Genomic DNA, 20,423 nt, shown 5'->3' on the forward strand with positions numbered 1-20,423 from the left:
TAAAATCAGTATGCAAAGAGATACCTGCACTCCTGTGTTTACTGCAGCACTATTCACAATAGCCAAGATATAGAAACAACCTAAGTGCCCATCAACAGAATGGATAAAGCAAATGTGGTGTATGTATACAATAGAATACTATCCAGCCCTAAAAATGAAAAAATCTTTTAATTTGCCACAACATGGATGAACCTGGAGAGCATCATGTTAAGTGAGAAAGGACAGACACAGAAATACAAATACTATATGATCTCACTTACATGTGGAATCTAAAAAAGGTAAACTTAGAGAAGCATAGAGTAGAATGGTGGTTCCCAGGGGCTGGAGGAGAAGGCAAACAGAGAGATGTTGGTCGAGGGTACAAAGCATCAGCTAGACAGCATGAATACACTCTGGTGATCTATTGTACAGCATGATGACTATAGTTAATAGTACTGTACTGTGTACTTGGAAATTGTTAAGAGAGTAGATTTTAAATTTTCTTGGCAAAAAAAAAAAAAAGATAAGTATGTAGGGGAATGGATATGTCACTAACTTGATTTAATCATTCCACAATGTGTGTGTGTCTATATATATATATATATATATATATAGACACACATATATCAAAGCATCTTGTTGTACCCAAGAAATATGATTTTTGTCAATTATAAATAATAAGCCCATATACGTCACACATCACTTCTCTTTTTAAGGTAAAGTCAACTTCACAGTGGTCTCCTTTCAAGAGAATAATGTATTAGGAAAGGGACAGGCTTCTCAAATGTCACTCAGTGGTCCTGGCTGAAAGTGGCAAAGCAGCATGGGGATCCCAAAAGCAGGCTAGACACGCAGAGAGAGCATCTCTCCTCGCTGTGGTGGAGTGTCCCGGTACCTGCCTACAGCAACAGATCAAGTCACCCTTGCATAGTCTGCCACCTCCCAGAGAAATAAAATCTCTCTCAATTTACAACATTATCACGGTGGGAAGAGGGAGTCTTTTCTTTTTTTAAACAGTTATTGTGTGTGACTCTGCCAGTGGACAAGTTACCAGACATCTCTGAAATGGGAACCTAGCTAAGTTACTAATAGCTCTGCTGCCTTCTCTCTACAGCTTTCTCAACAACAACAACAAAAAGCCAAAATAACTTAACCCTAGGAAATCAAGAAAAACAGTCCCGGCCGGGAGTGGTGGCTCACGCCTGTAATCCTAGCACTCTGGGAGGCCGAGGCGGGTGGATTGCTCGAGGTCGGGAGTTCAAGACCAGCCTGAGCAAGAGCAAGACCCCGTCTCTACTAAAAATAGAAACAAATTAGCTGGCCAACTAAAATATATATAGAAAAGATTAGCCGGGCATGGTGGCGCATGCCTGTAGTCCCAGCTACTCGGGAGGCTGAGGCAGTAGGATCGCTTAAGCCCAGGAATTTGAGGTTGCTGTGAGCTAAGCTGATGCCATGGCACTCACTCTATCCAGGGCAACAAAGTAACACTGTGTCTCCAAAAAAAAGAAAAAAGAAAAAAAAAAGAAAAACAATCCCCAGGAAGTAACCTCAGTCCTCAACCTTCAGATGCACATACCCTAGACCCTGTGCACTTCCTGCTACCCCACACAGCCAGGCATCTTGCAACTTTGTGAATATTCACTGTTTCCAGGGCTCCCTGAAGCAAGTTCCAGGATGTCTACTCCCATAGATGCTCCAATGTTGTGTTTTTGAATCAAGGTGCAAACAAACCAAAATATTTTCATCCACTAGTTACAAGTGTGCCCTCCGGAGTCATAGTGGCTGTACTTCTCAACAGCATGAACCATGCAAATATGGAATACATAGCTATCAAAGCTTTATCTAACTCATTAAGTAAGAAACCAACAGGCTGGAAAAGTAGTTCAAAGAGCGTTTGAGGGGCTAAGATTTTATAGGCACTAGAAAATCAGACTAAGAGGATTAGATTAGACAGACACAAAACTGGTTACTGTTCTATAGGAAATAAACCCATAACCTTGGGAGTTGTTTTTTCTACCAGACAGAAAATCTTTGCATCTCTACTAGACAAAAAGCTACACATTGACAGACAACTTAGAGTCTGGGCCTGATTTAATAGTCAACAACAAGTGAAACAAAGGTACATACCCCAGAGCTATACTGTCAATTATGGGAGCCACTAGCCTCATGTGGCTATTTAAATTTAAATGTAAGTTAACTAAAAGCAAATAAAATTCAAAATTCAGTTTCTGAGTCATAGTAGCCACATTCTGAGCACTCAGTAGCCAGTGGTAGCCAGTGGCTACTGGAGAGGGGAGAATAGAACATTTCTATCACAGCTGAAGGTTCTGGTGGACAGCACTGGCCTAAGAGAATTCTTAGGTGGGAGTGTTAGCTTTCTGTTAGTGTCAAAACAAATTACGACAAACTTAGCACGGTGCAACAACACAAATTTGTTATTTCACAGCTCTGTACGTCAAAGTCCCAGTTGGCTCGACTGGTTTCTCTGCTTCAGGTTTCTCAAGGCCAAAACCAAGGGGTCAGTCAGCTGAGGTCCCCTCAGGAGTCTGGGGAAGATGCATTTCCAGGCCCCAGTGGATCAGTCGTATCACTGCAGTCCCCGTTTCCTTGCCGGCTGTCAACAGGCTGGCCTTACTCCTTAGAGGCTGCTCTCATTCTTTCTGCTTTCCACGTGTCCCCTCCACCAGCGCAGCCTTCAAATCTCTGGCTTCCCCTCCTGCTGCATCTCTCTGACAGACATCAGCTGGAGAAAGTTCTCTGCCTTTAAGGGCTCAAGTGATCAGATTGTGCCCAGGGCAATCTCCCTGTCTTAAATCCTATAGCCCTTGTTACATCCGCTAAGCCCCTTTTACCATGTAACACAACAAATTCACAAGATCCAGGGAGTAGAGTGTGGACAAATTTTTGAGAGCTATTATTCTGCCTACCATGGCAGGCTCATAAGAAAATGTAAATGTGACTTTAAAAAAACATGCAATCCTCTTTTTGCTTTATTTCCGTGTGCTGGATAATTTTTCTTAATAACATCCTAGGGCTATCGTGAAGATTAATGCGTTAACACACACAACATGCTTAGAACAAGGCCTGCTCTGGTATGATCATTAACCTTTCTGTGTTTCAGTTTCCTCACCTATTAGATTCAAATGGAAATGGTGTCTCCAGAGTGAGGCTGTTGTGAGGGTTAAAAAAAAGTTAATATTAAGGTATATACACACCTAATGGGTACGGTGCACAATGTCTGGGGGATGGACACGCTTGAAGCTCTGACTCGGGTGGGGCAAGGGCAATATACATAACCTAAACGTTTGTACCTCCATAATATGCTGAAATAAAAAAGAAAAAAAAATTTTAAAAAGTGCTTTACATATAGAAAGGGTTCAGAAAGCTTTTGATCTTGGTGCACAAACCAAGGTGACCATGCTGGTGAACAGTGGTCCCTCCTGCTGGGTGGGAAAGAGGAAGTTCCAGTACTTCCCTTTTCCCACCCAGCCCTGACACCCTGTATTTCAGACATAGACAGGGATGATACTATGGACTGAATGTTTGTGTCCCCTGCAAAATTCATATGTTGAAGTCCTAGCCCCCAGCGTGACTGTATTTGGAGATAGGGCCTTTCTGAAAGTAATTATGGTTAAGCAAGGTCATAAGGGTAGGGTAGGGCTAGTGTTCTTATAAGAAGAGGAAGAGACACCAGAGCTTGCTCTCTCTTCTCGAGCACTAAGGGAAGGTCATGCGAGGATGCAGTGAGAAGGCAAGTCAGGGAGAGAGCCCTCCCCAGGAACCAAATTGTCTAGCACCTTGATCTTGGACTTCCCAGCCTCCAGAATGGTGGAGAAATAAATTTCTGTTGTTTAACCCCCACCCCCATTTTAGGGTATTTGTCATGGCAGCCCAGGCTGGCTAAAACAAACAGCAACCAAACTCATAGGGGGCCAAAAAGAACAACCTACAGTGAACAACACCCTCCCTCAATGTGCTGTTGTTTCCAGAGAAATGTCTCGTGCTTCCGCCCACAGAGTGCAAGGAAAATGGGAATCTGCTGGAGGTTAGGCCAGAGAGGATAGAGGGAATTGAGACTAACAATATGTAATGCCTCCTGTGTTTCCTCCCGTGTAAACCAAAATATGCCGTTGCAGGTTAATAGTCATCTTCTCTGTATGTAGCCTTTTGAGGTTTAAAATAAATGCACAAAGGGCAAATTTTTATTGGTCTGTTGTTAAAAACTGAGCTCAAGCCATCTTCCAAACTTGATTTTTGCTTTGTCCATGAAGACTTTCCTGCTTCCTCTGGGAGAATGCTCACTCTGTCCCTGCAGCACCCCACTGGGAATTCCAGCTGCTACAACTGTCTCTTCATTTTAATCATTTTTTTTTTTTTGCCGATACAAATCAGAGGACATGAACACATCCACGCAAGAAATGTACCTTTCTTTTCTAGAATTCAAATTAATTTCTATTTTGAGCCCCTGTTCACACCATGAGGCTCCTAGCAGTCAATAAAGGATTTTCCACCCCTCTCTGCCTGATGTCTTACACACAACTTGAGGTTGACATAGAACCAAGGCTATGGGGACATGTAGGGCTGGGAGGACAGCAAGACAGATGGCCTTTGACTGCCACCTAACCGCACTTCCTCCACTGGCGTTCAGAGTAACCCTCAGTAGTCGGTTCCTGGGGGATGCTCCTGAGTCATCACTTGTACCCCCCTGAGAGTGACTTTCCTCTAAGTCTGTGCTATTCTGAGCACACAGAATCAGTTTACAATTCCTCAGCCACACCGGCTCTAGGTCTCTTTAGAGTCATCCCGGATCCATCTGGCCAGGCACCCTATGCACCCATTGTTACTCAACTCATGAAGCTTTATCTAGAAATAACCTCTCAGAACAGGCACATCCATGCACGCAGCCTTCAACATCTCTTGCTGCTTCTCCAGTTAGGGTGTAGCCAGCCAAGCCCTGCTTTCCCAGCCCAGAAAGGTGAGTGCTCCCAGACTAGTCACATGGATAATCACTTAAAACTAATTCCTCACTTGTGTCAGAGAGATGGGCCCTGAACATCTGGTTCAGATAATCCCCCGTCTTCCTCCCCACCCCAGCCTGAAACGTTCTACCAAATGTTGCAAGGAAAAAAATACAACCTGTGCAGCATTGCAGCTGGTCAGTGACCCAGCTCTGCTGGCTGACACCTGGGAACAAATCCACACCCGGCAGAGAAGATCTGATTTCAGTGTGTTCATTTCCACGATTCAGGATGAAACTCCTCTCTCACCTCCTCCCTCCCCATCACCCTGAGAGAAGAACACCACCCTGAAAACAGACCATAAACCTTACGGAACTGCCACCAGGGGGGCTGCCCCAGAGCTTTGTGACAGGAGAACTTTACACTTTTCATGTGATCCCTCCAAATGCCCCCCTCCATTCATTTATTCCTTTATTTCCACCTTTGTGAGGATTCCCAGTGCATGGCAGGCCAGGCCATGGTGGCGAAGAGTAAGAATGTCAGAGAAGGTCTAAAAGATCACCTGTGATAATACAACTCCCTTTTGTTATAGATTAGTCCTGAGAAGAAAGATAAAACATCCACAGCCACAACGACTTCAGCAGCATAGCCCAGACTAGAACCTAGCCTTGCTGACCATCCACACCCATGGGGAAACTGAGGCCTGAGGCTCACAAGCACAGCTGGCTGAAGAAGTCAGCTTAGACATAGGGACTTCCCAGCTATCCTCTTCAAAGCCACCATCAGCCTCCAAGACCAAGGAAAAAACGTCAATTTTATTTTCTTCTGTGCGTTTCCATCAGAATGGCTTGTGGGAGCCACAGCGACTCGATTCGTGCCAGAAAAGAGACCCTTATTATCAATGTGTTTGCTAGCGAAGTGAACTTAAACTCTTCCAGAACCTCCAGGGCATCACCATGTTTAGATTTGCCCAGGGTTTCTCAGCAGCTGTCACTTTGCCTCTTCCATTGAAAAGGCTTCCGCCCATGAGAGGTGGCTTGGAAAGGACTTCAACATTAGGGGTGCCTGTGCCCCTCACCTTCATCTGAATTCTGTGTGGTTACTCCAAGCTCTATTAAGTTAATCATAGACATGTCTATTTTCTCTTCTGGACCTAGCGTGCTGTACCTTCCTCATTGTCTTGCTTCATACTCACAACCACTCTTCTCACACGCTGTTGCCACAGCTTCCTAGCTGATCTCCTGGCTTCCATCAAACACCAGTTATCAGAATGATCTGTGCAAAATGCAAAGGAAATCAAGACTTTACCCCATCCCAGCCCTCCCTGCATAAGTGTTCCTCATGACCCCCTGCAGCCAGAATTAGTTCTGAAGGGCTTAATTCGAAAGACCCTCCATAATCTTGCACAAACAGATCTACCCAGCTTCATCATCTAACAATCCCCACATCCTCCTCCTAGCTCTGTGGTCTGGTGAGACTAATGACCATACCATTTCCCACAACTGCCGCCCTCTTTCATATCTTCGATACCATACCACATGTCCAGAAAGTCTTTCTCCCACACCTTCACCTGGAAATCCCCAAGTCAACCTTCACCTAGTTAAATTGGTACCACATGAGTTAGCTATTCCTAACTGCCCTATTCTGATAATACTTTATCTATTTATCCATCACATTGTGCATTGTTAGCTAAACCAAACTGAGAGTCCTTGATGAGTAGGAACAAGGCATTGTTCATTGTTCACTACTTCGGCTGCTGATACAATTACTTTAATAAGTCAATGACAAGACTTGTATTTTTGCTCTATTTCCAATTTCTAACATAGTACCATGGCATATAGGAAGCACTCGAATTACATCTGAGAAAGGAAGGAAGGAAGGAAGGAAGGAAGGAAGGAAGGAAGGAAGGAAGGAAGGAAGGAAGGAAGGAGGGAGGGAAGGAGGGAAGGAAGGAGAGAAGAAAGGAAGGAGGGAAGGAAGGAAAGAAGGAAGGAAGGAAAGAGAAAAGGAAAGAAGAAAGGAAAAGAGAGATGTCCCTCACTTATGCTTTCTTTCCTTCATCTCCACCCTCGGCCTGCGTTTGGCAGTAACACTACTTGTTCATTGTGTGACTCCTTAACTTTGGAGTACTCTAGATGAAGGTGCTGGAGCAGTATTTGCAGCACAAGGCAGAATTTTTTCCTATATACTCCCATTAAGACCATCAGTAAATTAGATTAGTGGTTTTGACATTTTTCTGCCTACTTGCTGACCTAAGCCTCTAAATAGAGCCTCTATAGTCCTTTCTCATAGCCCATCTCAGTGTTTATAAGGTGGTAGAAGTTGTGGGACTTACCTGTTGCCGGGCCAAGGTCAGAGAGAGCAAAGCACAGCTTTATTGGACCTTGGAAAAGTTCCCAGTAGGAGGCTCCTTCTCACATATGTACGTTGCAACTGGTAAAATACCTTCTAGCAGCTTCTAACCCTGCTGAAAGGGTGGGCCGTGGCCAGTAACCCTCACCTAATATATCAGTGTAAATCTTATTCCTATCACCTTTTATTCCTTACCCTCTCTGTGGCCAGGCTGTATGAGGTCACTAGGAAATTGTTCAAGTTACCTTCCCCCAGGACGCAGGAACACACTTCATGTTGCGTTTCTTGCTGCTCAGATTCACTACCGGGCAGGGATTAGGAATTTATGTCAGTGTTATGACAGAATCAGAGGCTGCTAGAACCGGGGATACCTTAAGAAATCATCCGCCCGGGTTTCTCATTTTACAATGGAGGAAGCAGGGGGTGTGCAGGAGAATGAGCCCTCTGCTGTCATTAAGCAGAAGTAAACTGGATAAAAAAGTACTCTGAAAGCTGCTACCCACCTGGTTTTTCTCAGTCTGGGCACAAGGACCCTGACGGAAACAGACAGTTCTGTTCAAGCAGCTCAAGGGTCTCTGCTGAACAATACCTGGAGGAGTCTTTAACTTACAGCCACATAATAACAGAGTTAATTCAGAAGGACTGACCTACATGCTTTAAAATGAAAACTAGCTACAGTTGTCTCCAGTGACAATTTAAGCTTATATTCATAGAAAAACAATCAACGTGTGGTTCTTTCTTGCTAAGAAACATATGAAACTGCTGAGCCGGACAGAGTAAGGACAGGCTCCATGCTCTGGTCCACTCTGGACTTTTCATCTTTCTCCAGGTTATGTTAACCCTCTTAGGGCCTCACACAGTTCTCCTCTCTTGTGATCTGACACTTCCTTTCCCGAGTCAAGGTCTTATTTTCAGCTTCAGCTTGTGCTTTTCTCTAAGCTTTTTTGCTCTGGCAATAAAAGGCCAGTTTTATATTTGACAACTTTTTGCAAAATGGTCAGATTGGTGGGGTGGGGGGGTGTCTAATGTACAAATGGATTTGCTCCATTGGCTGGAAGCAGAGTGACTTGATATTTCCTGTGTAATGTTAATAAACATTCCCCTTGCGTGGAGCAGGTCAAGGTTTTTCCTACTTAACTATTTCATGCCTCTGCTCCATGGACTACATTAGCAGGGAGGAATGAGTCCTTAGGGAGCTATTGGGACAATAGGGTTTCTTTTTTAATACAGCTTGATCTGTTGCAATAAGTTTCCAGAAAAAAAGAAAATTGCCTAAATTAACAGAATGATTTCCCCTGGACAGAGCTCTAAATTCCAGTCTAATGAGATTGGGTTCCTTTAAACAACACTTAATCTGCCAAGTTCTGGACATTAACTCCTTACCCACAAGGCACTGGGCTAAATAGTTTACATCATTATTTCATTTAATTCTCACAACAACCCTATGCGATAAATACTATTATCATTACAAATGATGATTCTAAGGCTTACAGAGGTTAATCTGTACAGTATTACATACGTGTTAAGTGGCAGAATTAGAGTCATACATACATGGTTACATAGACAGTCAAAGCTTAGCACTTAACCATTGTACCAAAAAGTTCAGGCATCTATAAAAATGAAAAGTCCTTCACCTCTTGCAGGACCATTGCAATGATGAGAAGATCTATGTCTTAAATACAAGCCAGGTTGCTTAGAAGCTATTATTCCCTGACTGCCAGTTCAGGTGCCATCACATTCAGAATTGGCCAATAATCTCATGTGTGCTTCCAGCCCTGCTACCTCTGAACCATTTGTCTTCATTCTTTCAAAACGTCAACACTTTTGCAAGCTTATCTCTTGGTGAGGCTGGAAACGAAAGTAGAATGTGTTAAATATTAATACTAGGATTTACCTGTGAGGGAGAATTAGAGATCATGACTTGGGTGACTAGGTGCGGGATGTATCCTGATAAAAGAGATTCATGTCAGAAAATTCAGCTGAATGTCTTTAAGGTCTGAGGGCACAAACATATGAAACACTTTGCCTTTTTCATATCTTCTCAGTTTAAATCCATCCTGGCTTGCTGTTTCCCACTCTCTAATTATTCCCTGTCCCAACTCCTTGTACCTTTCCCACTTGATTCCATCCTTCAGACCCATTTTATTCTGCTACTGTTCGGTAAAATGTTCTGTGTATGTCTGTTAGATCTAGTTAATTTAAAGTGTTAATCAAATATTCTATTCCTTTGTTAATCTTCTTCTGAGGGTACTATTCATTATTCCAACTGAGGTATTGAAGTCTCCAACAATTATTACTGAAGTATCTATATATCTCTTTAATTCTGTCAGTTATTGTTTCATTCATTTTGGGACACTATTGTTAGGTTTATTTTAGTTACATGTTTATAATTGTTATATCTTCTTGGTAAATCAAGCCTTTTATTAACACACATAATGCTATTATTGGTCTTTTTAATAGGTTTTTATTTAAAGTCTATTTTGTCTGATATTGATATATTCATTCAGCTCTCTGGTTACTGTTTGTATGGTATAAATTTTTCAATCCCTTTACTTTCAACCTATGTGTTTCTTTGAATTTAAGTGGATTTCTTACAGACACTATATAGTTTTTTAATTTTTTATCCATTCTGCCAGTCTCTGTCTCTTAATTGGAGTATTTAATACAGTTACATTTAGTGTAAGTACTGATGAGGTAGAATTGATTTCTGTTATTTTGCTGTTTTCCATATGTCTTACATCTTTTTTATTTCTCTATCCTTAAATTATTGCATTCTTTTGTGTTAATTAGATATTTTTAGTATGCTATTTTAATCCTCTTGTTTCTTTCACTATTTTTTCAGTCATTTCTTACTGTTGTTCTGCTTATTACAATATATATTTTAATTTATAACAATCTAGCTCAGATTAATACCAACTTAATTTTAATAGTATATAAAACTTTGTTCCCTCATTCCTCCTTTGTATTATTGTCATACAAATTGTCTTTATACATTGTATGGCAATAAACACATATTTATAGTATAGCTTCATGCATTTGTCTTTTAAATCAGGAGAAAAAAATAGTTCCAAACAAAAAATACATTCTTTTACATTTACCTATGTAGTTATCTTTACTGATGATGTTGTTAATTTTTCATGTAGATTTGAGTTACTCTCTAGTGTCCTTTATTTCAGGATAAAGTATTCCTTTAGTATTTGTTGTACAACAGGTCTGCTGCACAATTGTCAACAGTGACAATTTTCTCAGTTTTTGTTTATTTGTAATGGTTTGATTTCATCTTCATTTTTTGGAGAATATTTGTGCTGGATATAGAATTTTTGGTTGACAGTATTTTCTTTCAGCACTTTAAGTCATCCAATTGCCTTCCAGATTCCATGGTTTCTGATGAGAAATAAACTGTTAATCTTATTGAGAGTCCCTTGTACATGATCATTCACTTTTCTTTTTCTGCTTTCAAGATTCTCTCTTTGTCTTTGCTTGTGATGTGTCTAAGTGTGAATCTCTTTAAGTTTATCTTATTTGGAGTTCATTGAGCTTCTTGGATGTGTACATTAATACATTTTATCACATTTAAAAGGTTTTCAACCATTATTTCTTTAAATATTCTTTCTGCCCCTCCTTTCTTTTCCTTTTTTTCTCCTCTCCTTCCCTTTCCTCTCTTCTCCTCCTTCTCCTCTTCTTCCTACTCCTCCTTCTTCTTCTTTTCCTCTCTCTCTCTCTCTCCCCCCACCCTCCTCTCTGAGGACTCTTACTATGCATATGTTGGTATACTTGATGGTGTCTCAGGCTTTGCTTATTTTTTTTTTTATTCTTTTTCTTTTATGTTCCTCAGATCAGATAATTTCAATTACCTGCCTTCAAGTTTGCATAGTCTTCCTTCTGCCTGCTCAAGAGCCCCTATAGTGAATTTATTTCGGACATTGCAATTTGCAACTCCAAGATTTCTATTTGGTTGCTTCTTATAATTTTTATTTTTTTAATGATATTATCAATTTATTGAAACATTATCCTTCTGCTATCCTTTAGTTCTTTAGGCATATTTTCCTTTAATTCTTTGAGTATATTTAAAATAGTCAACAATTCTTTGTCTAATGAGTCCAACATACAGGCTTCCTCAGAGACAGTTTCTAATGATTTCTTTTTTCCTGGGTAAGGGTCATACTTTCTTTTTTTTTTTTTGTCTATCTCTTTTTTTTTTTTCTCAAAATTGAATATTTTAAATAATGTGGCAATTCTGAATTCTCTCCTTACCCAAAATTTGCTGTTATTGCTGTTTGTTCTTATTACCATTGTTTGTTTAGTGACTTTACTGAACTAATTCTGTAAAATCTGCATTCTTTGTCATATGTCCAACCCTGAAGTCTCTGTTAATTTAGTGGTCAACTAATAATTAGACAGAGATTTTCTAAATGCCTGGAACCAATAAGTCTCCAGGTCTTTGACAGGGGTTTCATATGCATGCTAAGCATGCTTTCAGTGTTCATCTAGACAATTAATAACACTGCCTTAACCTTCAGTATCCCCTAAGTGGGCCTCAAAGTCAGCCACTAGTGAGAGCTTAGAGCCTTTTCAGGTCTTTCCTGAGCATTCACACACCCCAATGCATGTACATGGCTCTCTAGATTCTCAGGAATATGCCAAAGCTCTTCAGAGCCCTGTATGGGCATGTCATATGCAGCTTTTCCTTTTTAAGCTACTGTTTGCCCCAATTGTTATTCACTATCTCAGGCAGCCATAATGTTAAACAATTACCCTTGATTGTTTTTAATAAGTGTCCCTGAGAAAAAAACTGTTCACACTAGGTTATCTCTAAATCAGTTAACTAAGACTGATTTGAGAATAGGACCTTCCATGGAACAGCGTAAAATGATGACAATTCTCTGGAAACAGGACTTTGAAAGCGTTCCACCCTATTCTGCCCCCTCTAGTGGCTGCCAAGCTTCTGGTTTTCACTGTGATTACAGGCTGTTCGTTCTCAAGGTTACCATGGAGCTAGAAATGAGAAGAGGCAAAGTCAGAACTTGTACCCAATTTGTTTGTACCCCTATAATATCCTGAAATTTAAAAACAAAAAAGAAATGAGAAGAGGAGAATAGGAAAAATTAAAACTGCACTGTTCATACGAACTTTTCATACAAAGATTCAGCTGTTTTTCTTAAATAAATGTTCCTTGACTTTTTCCAAACTTTTGGTTAATTTTTTACAGTTTTTAAAAAGTTGATTCTGAAAAGTTTTTCCAGGGTTCTCTTTGCTTTTATGGAAGAGAGGATCATCAGAAGTTCTTATTGCACCATATCTAAACTGGTCACTCTGCAGTATGTCTTATTCTCTTCTAATCTATTCACCACCACAGCCAGATTGATCATTTTGAAACATAAATCTGACTGCCTCATCCCCTTACTTAAGCCCATACCTAGATCCATATCACCTCCAGGATAAAGACCAACCATGACTCTGGTGGGGCATACAAAGCCCTCTTGGTGTGGCCAAGAATCTTCACTCCGCCTTGCAACTCTTACCCCAGCCATACATAAATATGCAATTATATGTAAATTCTGCACTCTTTCTTTAGTATTCTTGTCCCTTATTCCCCTAATGAATCAATTAATTAGTCAATTCAATACACATTTTCTAAACACAGGGGAAAAGAAAGTGAACAAGACAGACAGGTTTCCTTTCCCTGTGGATTCTACATACAGAGATGGAAACTGACAATAATCCAGCAAGCAAATAAATAACCTAGATAACTACAGAATGCTATAACTGCAATGAGGAGAGTAAATGGAATGCTGGAAACAAGAGAAACCTCATTAATCAGCTTGGACAAAAAAAGTTCTCTCTCTAAAAAAAAAAAAAAAGAAAAAAATTTTTGAGCTGAGACCTAAGAGGTGAAAAAGCATCAATAAAGCATGAGAGGAAAGAAGCTCTCAGTACAAAAGCTTGGAGACCAAAATGAAAATCAACATAAAACCAAGATAGTGACCCAATGAAACCCAGATAGAGATTGGAATAGAGAAAAACTGTCCCAGAAACCTCTGCACCTTCCAGTGAACACGCATGCACGCCCCCACATGCCACACTTCACTTAGGCTCCTCAAGTGAGTAACTGCTGGACGGACCAGCTGACAGATGGGAAATCCTTGCACAGAGCTATGACAAGGGGAAGTCTGTGGGAAAAGGTGCTGTTATTTAGCTGGCCCACCCCTGCTGAGTGAGTCCAAAGTTTCCCTTGGATTCATTCCCACCTGAACTTCCACCCTTATGAGTTAAAAAGGCCTTTCACATTCATGTTTTATACAAAGAAAGAGATGAGGATTAAGTAGCAGCTGCTTAGGGCTGGGTGTAGAGAAGAAACACATACACATATATGCTTGGTTGTAAAATGATTATATTTTGAAAAGAAACTTAAAACCTTCCATCCATGCTTCTCAGAGTTGCGATCCAGCTGAGGAGTGTTGGGTAAGCAAAGCCCTTTATGGGAGACGGCAGGAGGAATGCGAAAGTGTTCCACAAAGAGTGGTGTTGACTGAGGAGGTGATAGACTCTTGCCACTGGCTGAGTATCCAGCCCACAGGCACAGACCCTGCTGACGCTGGGGATTTCTTGTAGAAGTGGAACCACAGCCTGATGGTCCTGTGTACGTTCTTCCTGGTACTGGTACACTCGGCATTATTCATTTAACAGATAACTATTAGATGCCTGCAATGTGCCATCCCCTAATCTGGGTCTAAAGACATATCCATGAACAAACACAGATTCCTCATAGAATTATATTCTAGTGGAGGAAAGAAAGACAACGTGTGAATACAGAGAATGTGTCAGATGTATATAAGTGCTATGGAGAAAAACTAAAGCAGGAAAGGGAATTAAGAAGTGCTGAGAAGTTCTGTGTCTAGCCATGATGATGTAAAAGGAACCAGATTACCCTCCCATTTGAAATAACTAAAAATTTGGACAAAGTTGATGAAACAATGGCTTTCAAGTCACTGGTGATGAATGGCAGTGATCCCTGAGAGACAGAGAATCACCCAAGGTTACTGCTTGGAAAGAGTTTCTAGACTAGGGCACAAGGAGAAGGAACACCGGCAGAGCTCAGCACAGTCTCTGATTTGAGAAGGTGATGCCAAAAGTTTAGAGACACCAAGGCAGCTGAAGTTTTTAAAACCACCGGAGAGGACAGAACTGTTCAGAGAGAAAACTCTGGAGATCTCCAAAGGCTCCTTGAGTATTTAGCACAGAGCACTCAATGAATTTTATCAGCACATGCACGTGAGGAAACCATTTAAGGCTAGGAAAGAACGACCTTGAGGTGAAAGTGTGCCTGGTACACTCAAGTAATGCCTGGTAATGCAGCTGTAGTGATCAAGGAGAGAACAGTAAGAGATTAAATCAGGGAGGCAATAGAGGGCAGCTAAGGTGAGGACTTATGGATCACAGGAAGGACTATGGCTTTGGCTTCAAGTGAAACAGGGGCTATTGGAGGATTTTGAGTAGAAAAGTGGCATAATCTAACTTATATCTTATTTTATTTATTTGTATATTTTTTTGGATATAGGGGTGTTTTCTGTCACCCAGGCTGGAGTATAGTGGCACAATCATAGCTCACTGTAACTTTGAACACCTGAGCTCAATCAGTCCTCCTAGCTCAGCCTCCCAAGTAGCTAGGACTACAGGCTAGGCTACAGTGCCACCACACTGCGCTAATTTTTTTTTTTTTTTTTTTTTTTGGACAAGGTCTTGCTATGTTGCTTAGGCAGGTCTTGAACTCCTGGCCTCAAGCTATCCTCCCTCCTTGACCTCCCAATGTGTTGAGATTACAGGTGTGAGCCACCACACCAGGCCACTGATTTGTATTTTAAATTAAAATAGTCACTCTGGATAGTGAGTGGAAAACAGATTTTAGGGACAGAGGGAAAAGCAATGAAGCACCAATGAAGGCTACTGTTGTAAAACAGGCAGGAATTAATGCTGGCCATGACCATGATGGAGCTGTGGAGGTGCTGAGAATATGTCAGATCCTGAATGTATTTTTGAAGGACTGACAGGATTTGTTAATGGATTTATTCCAGAAAGTGAGACTGTCTTAATACTAGGAAAATTTTCAAATAGACTTGTCTTCTGTTTTATTCCTTTCTATCTGCACAACAGAAGTCGCAAGCTAACTTAGGCCTTTCTCCAAGGAAGACCATCCATTCTGTCTCTTCTATATTTTCCTTTCATGGGACCAGTGTGTAAAGTTCTGAGACCCAGGATGGGTGTTGGGTACAACGAAACAGAAAGACCAATTGCCTGCTTTAGTTGGAAGCCTAACCAGCTTAGGAAAATTGGTGTTCTGTGTGGCCCAGCCTTTTCCAGAGTTCTTTTAATTGGAATGTGATCTTCTTTGTAATTACCCCTTATGCATATTTTCCCCTTAGAAACCTCATTATAAGGAGTGGCGATCACTTGAGATGGGACTCGGGTATTCCCAGTTCCTCAAACCAATTGCCAGCTACTGTCACTCCAGATTCAGACATTATTTCTAACAGCATGTTGTTAATACATAATTCATCCCATCAATGAATTAATAGAATAAAACTATTCATTTGAACAAATTTTTAAACAATGGACACATTATTTCTAACAGCATGCTCTTAATACATATTTCATCACATCCATCCATGAATTAATAGAATAAAACCATCCATTTTAAGAAATTTTTAAACAATTTACAATCCATTATTGAAAATCCATTATTGTTTATTTTAAAAAGGAATAGAAAATTTCTTAGTAAAAAGGAATAGAAAATTTAACAAGACAAAAAATATTGATCTTAAAATTAATTAACAGAATCATCCCTAACTGTGGTACCTCAGATAAATTCCTATCAAAGTCAAGGATAAGACAAGAACAATGGATACCCATGCTTTTATATTTACTACTGTTATGGAAGTTTTGGACAACGCAATTAAGATAAAATAAAGAAATAAGACTTATAAATGTTAAAAACAGAGGAGAAAGCTATATTTATTTGGAAAGTATATTGTGTATGTAGAAAACACACAAAAAATTGAATGAAAAACTTTTGAACTAAGAAGATGGTTCAATAATGTGACTCATTTAAAAATATGTACTTTAAAATAATTTTTCTATATATCAAAAATAATAAATTATAAGATATAATATAAAAGGTCCTCTTTACAGTAATAAAAATATTTTAAATTCCTATGAATAGATCTAAAAATAAATGTGCTGGGCTAGTATTACAAGCGCTCATATGCTATGGATAGAATTTATCCCATAGTTGACCCAACATGATGTGGAAAGTTAACACTTTGACCACGAGTGAATCAAAGGAAAAGGGACAATATTGGAGGCTGGCAGGCCAGTTGAGAGGCCACTGGTATATTCTAGGCAAGAGGTGATAAGGCTCTGAATTAGGATGGTGGCAATTAGTATGGTACAGAGAAGAAAAATTGACTGATATTCAGAAGGCAGAATTTGACAAAGAGTGGTAAAAAATTAAATGAGAGGTGAGGGGAATCGTTCAGGATAATTCCTAGTCTTGTATAAATCACTGAGACAGGGAACGCAAACAAGAGTTAGATCTAAGGAGGATAAAAGATGGCTGTTTATTGAGATGTGTTGAATTTGAAATGCTATGAGACATCAAAGTGAAAGTCCAGGTACCTTGATGTTGGATTCTAGACTTATAAGAGAAATTTTTCATTAATTTTATTTATTTGATGAATATTTATTGAGATCTTAGCTAGAGATTTAAACTTAATAGTCATCAGCCTGCAGAGTTTCAGGAATAGAGATGATTACCAAAGGAAAATGGATACAGTGGGAAGAGAATATGGGGCAAAGAAGAGATCTCTAAGGATCACCATCATTGAACATCAAATAGAAAAGAAGGAACCATAGAGTAATATGAGAATGAGTGGCCCAAGAGGTACAATGGAAAGCCAAGTTGGCATTGCACCAATGAAATTAGAGGGGAGAAAGAAAGGGTGATTAACTGTCCTTAGTGGCAGGAGTGGCTAAATAATACAAAACTTTAAAAAGGGTCATTGCATTTCAAAATAGTTTCCAGGATAAATGAGTTGAAGAATAAGAGAGAAAGAGATGAAGAAAGCAAAAGAAGAAAAAACAAATTTCTGGTTTGTCCATGAAAATGAAAGGAAGTTAAAATGTTTCAATCACAGGTAGAGTCAAGAGAGGGATTTTAGTAAGAGAATCATTCTCTTACAGTGGTGTTAGGGGAATTCTTGTCCAAAAATCAGAGATTTCCTTCTATTTACCATGCTTCCAATTAATTAATAAGTATTTTTTTAAATAAAGCATCAAGTAAATAATTTAGAATTCATAAAGACAGACATATGTGTTAATCAGGAAAAATTCCCTTTATTATTTATTTAAGATAACATAACATAATATCCAAAAGTTATCCACATTGGTTTCTCAGCCCTAGATTAACATGACCTGTTTTGATGATTTGGACAAAATCCCAATTCTACTAACTAAAATAAGAAATATTTTTATGATCTTATATATAAAGAAAGCCCAGAAGTGGGGGAACTCTATGGTTTGTTAATTGAGATAATTAAAAATGTCATCAGGTTCCACTGGAGCAAGAAATCTGGTTTGGGGGATGAGTGAGGCTGGGTTTCTGTGCTCCCCATAGCTGAGGGAGTAAGTTTCATTCTGAGTGGGCACTGAAGCAAGCTCCTTGGGTTCTCGAACCAAAGCCATGTACTCCAACAACTTTGCCAAGAATAGAGATGATATTTGGACCTCTTTCCACTTGATTCCTGCCTCTACATCTCCATTGGCTTATAATTTGGTCAGAGAAGAAAAGATGCTATGTGTTGGACCTTCTCAAATTCCAGCACTAATGATGATTATGTGACAAAAAGAAATTCTGACAAAAGAGCTCAAGCTTTACTTTCCTGACTCAGTGGCATCCATTACCACAAGAGGTGACCAGAGTATTAATGGAGTTTCTAAATAAATTTTTATTAATTCATAGTGTAGAGAATGGCCTTGAAAGCCAAGACTTTCAAATGCAAGACCAAAGCTTGAGAGAAACATTTTGTTTTACATCCAAAAGCTTAGCTGTGAATATCAGGAGCCAGGCTTGCAGGTTGCAATTCATTGGTGGATTGTAAAATCAATGTAGTAGATTTTTAAAATGAGAGACAGGAATAGAATAAAGCACCAGGGTGTATTACAAATAATAAGGATGATTAATGTTTCTTGAATATTTTTTTCTTTTAAGTGAGGGGTGTGTGTGTGTTTAGCCTCAATGTAAGATATATTTCTTACTATAAGCTGTGCAAAGACTTGCAAAACACTGCCATAAAAAATAAATTCAGGGACACTTTGAGGAAGAGGCAGATTGCCCAGTCTCTCAATAGACTAGATAAATAAGCCCCAACTGAGAAAATATCTCAAACCATAGATGACAAGAGTCATGAAAGAATTCAAACAAGGGAAGAATTGCATTGAGAATGCAGCCTCAGACTGAGCCTGTGTTGGACTTTTGAGAGAAAGGAGAGCATTCCCAGGAAAAAGAGCAAGCAGCAAATACAAAGATTAGAAGGTGGGTATCTAGTCTATTTGTGCTACTATAGCAAAATGTCATAGATGAGGTGGCTTATAAACAGCAGAAATGTATTGTTTACAGTTCTGGAGGCTGGCGAGTCCAAGATCAAGGCACAGGCAGATTCAGTGTCTGGTGAAGTCCACTTTCTGGTTGATAGATGGCAGCTTTTAGCTATGTCCTCACATGGTAGAAGAGGCAAGGCAGCCCTCTGGGGTCTTTCTTTTCTAAAAAAGCATTAATCCCATTTATGATGGCTCTACTATCATGGCCTAATCACCTCCCAAAGTCCCCACTTCCTAATACCATCACCTTGGGGGTTGTTAGGATTTTAACATACGAATTTGGGGGTAACACAAATATTCAGTTTATAACAGTGAGAAAACATATGGATACCCAGAGGTTAAAGACTGGGTCCATCTAGCTGGAGCCAAGTTAGACCAAACGATGGAGAACTGAGGTGGTCAAATTGGAAGTTCATATAGCAGGTGGGCTGTTCTCAGTGGCCAGCGGGGAACCATGGAATATTCTTGAGCTGTTGGATGATACGAAGATAACAGGATAGCCTGGAGGGAAAAGGAACTAGAGGCAAGAAGAATTTTTAGAAATCTGATGAATATCAAGGCTCAATGGAATAGACCGGATTTGAGGCAGATGCCATAAAAACAACAAATTATGATGTGCTCTAGGGCAAAAGACTTGAAAGCTCTTGGAAATTGGCTACATGGAAAGGACAAGAAAACAAAAGGTTTCTAATGATAAAAGCTGCCATCTCTTGGGTAAATAAGTCTATTTATTAGTATTGCTGGAATAATTAGCTCTGTTAATATTATATATAAGCATTTTATACCTCTCAAAGTGCTTTTCATATTCATTAGTCATTTGATTTTCATAATAATCTTAAGAGATTATAAGGAGATATTCCACTATCTATATTTTAAAGATAAGGAAATTGTAGACCAGAGAGGTTATCTGGCTTCCCAAAGTCACACAGTTAAGATTAGATTCACCAGATCTTATCCCTCTGAGCCCAGGAGTCTCTCACTTTACAACAGGCAACGTTCTCTCATGTTGTCATTCTCTAATAATGATCCATCACCTTATTGATTAAAATTATTCCAAGAATTGAATTGGCTCAGTATGTCAGGGAGAAAGACTATTCAGAAGGTCACTGTGGCTTGCTGTAAGTTTATTTAATAAATATTTTTCTTATTTGGAGGTTTTAATTTTAAGTATGTGGTCTACTCTTTTTGTATGATTATTTGCTCAAAAAAAATTTTAGTCAGCAACACACCTCATAAAAATTTAATATGTTTCAGAGCTCCTTTTACTGTTTAAAAAAGCACAAATCAGGCATTCTTGCATTTGAATGTGGCCCCCTGTAATTGGGCTCTCTCTGAGGAAGGTCCTTCCAAACCCCATAGTGAAATTGCTCTTTTTAAATAAAAACAACACTCCAATGAAGGGTTGTCTCAGATCATTCCTTCGCTCCCACCAAGAATCCAAACATCAGCCAATCAGGTGTGTCCTGGCCTTCCTGGTCA

The sequence above is a fragment of the Lemur catta genome, chromosome 4 (genome assembly GCF_020740605.2).
Source record: "Lemur catta isolate mLemCat1 chromosome 4, mLemCat1.pri, whole genome shotgun sequence".
Taxonomy (NCBI): Eukaryota; Metazoa; Chordata; class Mammalia; order Primates; family Lemuridae; genus Lemur; species Lemur catta.